The sequence below is a fragment of the Epinephelus moara genome, chromosome 13 (assembly GCF_006386435.1).
Source record: "Epinephelus moara isolate mb chromosome 13, YSFRI_EMoa_1.0, whole genome shotgun sequence".
Taxonomy (NCBI): Eukaryota; Metazoa; Chordata; class Actinopteri; order Perciformes; family Serranidae; genus Epinephelus; species Epinephelus moara.
In genome coordinates this window covers 5216545-5222221 of record NC_065518.1, presented here as the reverse complement: position 1 = coordinate 5222221, position 5677 = coordinate 5216545, and positions in this window count along the sequence as shown.

The following is a 5677-nucleotide window of genomic DNA, read 5'->3' as shown; positions in this document are numbered from 1 at the left end:
TCCTCTGTAAACCCTAGAGATGGCTGTGCTGAAAATCCCAGTAAACACTCAGACCAGCCCGTCTGGCACCAACAACCATGCCACGTTCAAAGTCACTTAAATCACCTTTCTTCATCATTCTGATGCTCAGTTTTAACTTCAGCAGCTCCTCTTCACCATGTCTACATGACTAAATGTACTTCAGCAGCTCCTCTTCACCATGTCTACATGACTAAATGTTAATGACCTGCTGACACCTGATTGGCTGATTAGCTATTTGCATTAATAAGCAGTTGAACAGGTGTACCTAATAAAGTGGCTACTGAGAGTGGAACAGTCTGATGTGTGGGCAGAGTGATTGACAGTGTGAATGAGTGATGTAAGAATGAATCAACTGAATGACTGACAGAACGTTCCTTAACTTCACATCTGAACTTTCTGAGATGTTGACATTTACTACACCTTTGATGACTCAACACACACACACGCTGATGACTCAGTGATCTTTCCTGGTGACAGTGTTAAATTAATTTCTCTGTTAAACAGTCTTTATGTTAAAATCTGTTTTCACTTGTCGAAATGACCTGATGACATCACAGATATCATTAATTTGATATTTAATAATTTATTTTTCACCTCTCAGAATGAAAATCACAGAAATCTACTGTTACATTTACTCATGTTGAAAAAGAGAAAATATAATTTCTCATTTCAGAAATGAACATTTGTGTTTCACTAAAATAACAAACGTAATTTTCGATGTGTCCGTCATATTAAAGATGACATTCTGACTGGTGGCAACTGTTTTATTATTTATAATTCAGTTCTGTCTGATTATAAAACTTAAGACATCTCAGTTACAATATTATTATTAGTAGTAGTAGTAAGAATCGTTTTACAGGTGAGTCACCTGTCAGGTATTTATCTCCCAGCAGCCCCCACTGCAGCTCAACCTGACTCATCCTGACCTGAGACAGCAGCACAGACCCACAGTCAGTAGTAGGAGTAAAAATAAAATCAACAGAAGAATTCCCCAGAAAAAGATTAGACAGAATTCCCAAACTGAGATCGGAGAACAAAGACGAGGAGATGAAACAGTCACGAAAATGATGATGATGATGAGGAAATCCTCAGGAAGAAAGTGAGTCAGGGCGCAGACACGGCAACACTTCTGGGATAAAGTTCATCAGGCAGCAGCTCCAACATGTGACTGACAGACGGGAAAACTCTGCAGAGCCCCGCCCCCTCTGCTCAGATCAGAAACCATACATCATCACCAATCATCACATGAACATTGAAAGGAAGTGGTCAGTCTGAAACAGGAAGTGAACATCTGACCACTATTTTCCGTTGTTTCTAATCATAATAAAAAAAAGAAGTGAAACCTCATGTTTCCATCTGACTTCCTGTCTGCATCCGTCAGCACGAAGCTCATTGGTCCAATCTGTGAAAACACAGTCTGATGATTACACTGAATCTGATCAGGGTCTGATCCTGGACCTGCAGGGACAGGGTCTGATCCTGGACCTGCAGAAACAGGGTCTGATCCTGGACCTGCAGAAAAAGGGCCTGATCCTGGACCTGCAGGGACTCGTCTCATCTCTGAGTTGTTTGAACTCTACAAATATGTGGAACAGAAACCTGAACTCTCTCAGAGTCGTCCACGTGGACGGGGACACGTCGAGACACGACCATGAGTTTAGGCAGGTTTAAAAAGAGTCCTGGTTTCAGACTGTTTTAGTCTCAGAGTCATGGATGTCTCTGAGGACATGTCTCCTGTCTCTGAGCTCTCAGTTCACTGTGTCCTCGTCCAATCAGATGTCCTGACCTCAGCTGGACTGCAACCAGCGTCTCAGAGACAAACAGGAGGCACCTGAGCTTAGACTCAGGTACGAGTCCCTCAGACGTGTCCTGCAGTCACGCACGTCCTCAGTAAGTTTCCAGCTGTGTGAAGAGACGAAGACACGACCTGAAAGAACATTTTGTACATGACTAATTAACACACAAACTGAAAACACTCACACACACTCAGACCTGTTGGGACACATCGAGTTACACAACAAACTGTCACTGAACACTGAGACAGAGGGACGGATAGTACACCGTGTATCTGTCCTGACGGGGGACAACTGACAAAACTAACTTGTCCTCCTGATGTTGACGTACTGAATCAGGACAGAATCTGAAGACAAATGTCTCTTTAACACCGTTTAGAACAGATGTTCAGAGTCACCTATCCTCCACCTGTCCTCCGCCTGTCCTCCACCTGTCCTCCAACCTGTCCTCCGCCTGTCCTCCACCTGTCCTCCACCTGTCCTCCAACCTGTCCTCCGCCTGTCCTCACCCTATCCCTCAACCTGTCCTTCACCTGATGGACTCGTGTTGTGAACTCTGTCCATCAGTGCTGCTGCAGTCAGGGTCTCCTCTCATTCTCTGCTGAGTGACCTCATGCAGGAAACACTTCAGTAAACAGTCCAAATGGTGCAGTGTTGTCCACTGGGAAAGTGCAGTGTTTGTGTCCACTGATCTCAAAGTATGTCCGTCCTTTGGGGGACCAATTCACTTTTAGAAAATGAGAAGTGAAAGTGATGATGAGACACATTTAGAGAGTGGGGACATTTTACAGAAAGTAGATGTTTTTGGAGACATTTATTTTGCTGACAGTTTGGAAAGTGACGACACATTAAGACATTTGGACATGTTTCAGATTTTGGACAACAGAAAGTGTCTGTGAGGACATGTGGAGACATGCGGACATATTTTAGATTCTGGGATATTTGGACAGTTATAGAGTGTCTGTGGGGACATGTTGGGGTGTTTTTGACCCGACTCATTATAGATTAAATCATGTTGGAGTTTCGGTCATGTTGACGACCCGAGCTCCAGCAGCCCTCACCAGATCAGAGGATCAAAGTGTGTGTGGGTGGACGGAGTGATGATGTCATGTCCACTGCAGATGTGTTTTGTTCTCTCTTCCTGCAGCGCCTGAGCGGCGGCGGCGGCGGCGGCTCAGGAGAATTTCTGGGAAACTCCAAGAATTATTTTTCATTCATCACATGTCGATGATGTTTAATATGAATCTGACAGAAGGGACAGATTCACCCTGTGTCCTCATAGAGGACATTCAGCTGTCAGGTCCACACGTCCTCTGTGTCCTCTGTGTCCTCACAAACCCACTCTGAACATTAAAGACAAACATTAAAGGGGAGGGGTTTAAGGGTTTTTAAAATTAAAAGATTGAGGATTTTTACAAGTTAAGGTGTTTTTTAAGGCGACAGTGGTCCTCAGTGTTCAGACAGATTCAGTCCCTGATGTTTAACTTGTGAAGCAGCAGCTCCACCTGCAGGTCACTGCGTGTTACTGCAGGATGGCTGCACCCACACTGCTCCTCCTGCAGGGGGAGCCACAGGATAATAAGGAGGAGGAGGAGGCGGAGGCACAGGTGGTAGCAGCAGGTTTGATCTTCAGCTTAAGTTTGAACAGATTCAGATTACTGATACAAAATATGATCAATAATCAACGATGATGTTTATTTATAAACTGACCAGCTGCAGATACAGCTATTAAAATGAGCTGCAACATAAAACTAATAATAATAATAATTACTTTCAGTACTTTAAATATATTTGGATGATTCTACTTTTGTACTTTTACTGAAGTAAAGTTATAAATTCAGGACTAATAACATTTATTTTCTATTTTTATATTATCATAATTTTTGTTTGTTTTATCCGTGTCGTGTGGACGTTCGGGTGTGGTACCTGTGGAGCAGCAGACGGAGGTGGAGGTTCTCAGAGGGTGTGCTCTGATCATCCAGATATCACACTGCTCCGACTCTGTAGGAGAGTTTCCTCCTGGAGAGACTCTCCGACTGTTGAAGCTCAGGTTCAGGAGGAGCCGTGCGGAGCCCGTCCTGGTCGTGGAACAGTGGAGCAGCTCTTTACCCTCGCAGGGCTGCTGGAGGGGTCGTTGGAGTTTGTCCGTCTAGTCTACATGTGTTCTGTGGACTTGGAGAAAGTTTACAAGTCCTGTGGGGGGACTGTGGGAATACAGGGCACTGGGGTCGTTGTTACGAGCCATCCAGTCCCCATAAAACCAAAGTGAGAGCTGCATCCGTACACTCGGCACAAAGTCAGACATGTTCTCAGTGGGTGTCGGTCCTTCGCCAGGGCTGTCCCTTGTCTCTGATCCTGTTTGTGTTGTTCATGGACAGGATCTGAAGGTGCAGCCGAGGGGAGGTAGGGGTCCGGTCTCTGTTGTTTGTAGATGATGTGGTTCTGTTGGCTTCATCTCACCGTGACCTCCAGCATGACCTGGGGCGGTCTGCAGAGTCAGCTCCTCCCAGTCTGAGGTCATGGTTCTCTGCTGGAGAATGGTGGACTGTTCCCTCTGGTTGGGAAAGAGTTACTGCCCCAAGAGAAGGAGTTCAAATCTCTCAGGGTTTGATTTACTGGTCCATCTACGTCCCAACCCTCACCTATGGTCATAAGCTCTCGGTAGTGACTGAGAAAATGACATCATAGATACAAGCATCTGAAATGAGTTTCCTCAGTAGGATGTCTGGGCTCAGCCTTAGAGATGGGGGAGGAGTCCGACATCTGAAGGAAGAGGTCGGAGTAGAGCCGCTTCTCCTTCGTGTTGAAAGGGGTCAGCTGAGGAGGTTCAACATCTGATCAGGATCCTCCTGGGCGCCTCCTGTTAGAGGTGTTCTGGGCACCTCCAACTGGTAGGAGGCTCCAGGGCAGACCCAGAACTGTCTACCTGTCAGCACTGTGTTTAATGTGAGAACATGTGACTGAAGTGCTGAGGTGTGTCCAGCAGGGGGCAACACACCACAGCAGCTGTATTCTAATTAAACTGTGTGTAAATGTGCTGAAGGTTTCGGAGCCTCAGACAGACACTGATCATGTGACCGCTGACATCATCAGTCTGTTATATTCAGACATAATAATGTGATGGAGTGTGTGTCAGTGTTACAGGACGCCATCCACAAGACGAGTCCTAAAATAAGCCATCATCCAGTCACATAGCTCCACTTCCTGCTCCCAGCGGTCTGCAGCAGTGATACTCAGCTTACAACCTGTGGGCCAAATGTGTCCCGCTGCAGGCTGCAGGGAGGGCGGACGACTGTTTTCTGATCAGAGTGAAAATAAACTGATTCACACTGAGAGAAGTTTTAATACTGTCAGTGTCAATAAAAGCATCAATAGAGCTGATTACTTAAAACAATAAAAAGGGGGCACGTTTCTGCCATAATGGAGGACAGTGAGGCATCACAAGATAAAAGTGACACTTTCTAATGTCACAATGGAGGGACAACTACGCAGGTTGATTTTAGCGCTGCTCATCGTGGACTATATTGCTGTCATTGTTCATTTTAGTCAAACCATACAGTTTGAAAACGAGGCGCGGGTCCAACTAGAAAACAATGTTTTGATGCATTGGATGTGCTGAATGTGCATATTAAGGCAGTACAGGAGGAGGTGCACATTAATAATCCTCCAGGACTGTAACATGCTCATGGGGGTTACCAACAGTAACCCTTCAGACATGGTACCTAGACCCTCGGTCTGTTCAGACAGTCCTCTTAAATGTGGGCGGGGTTGTTGTCACTCACTGCTCCGTCCAGCATTCGCTGTATTTCCTCATCAGTGGTGACACAGATGGAAGTCTGCACCTGGTTTATCGTCCACAGAAC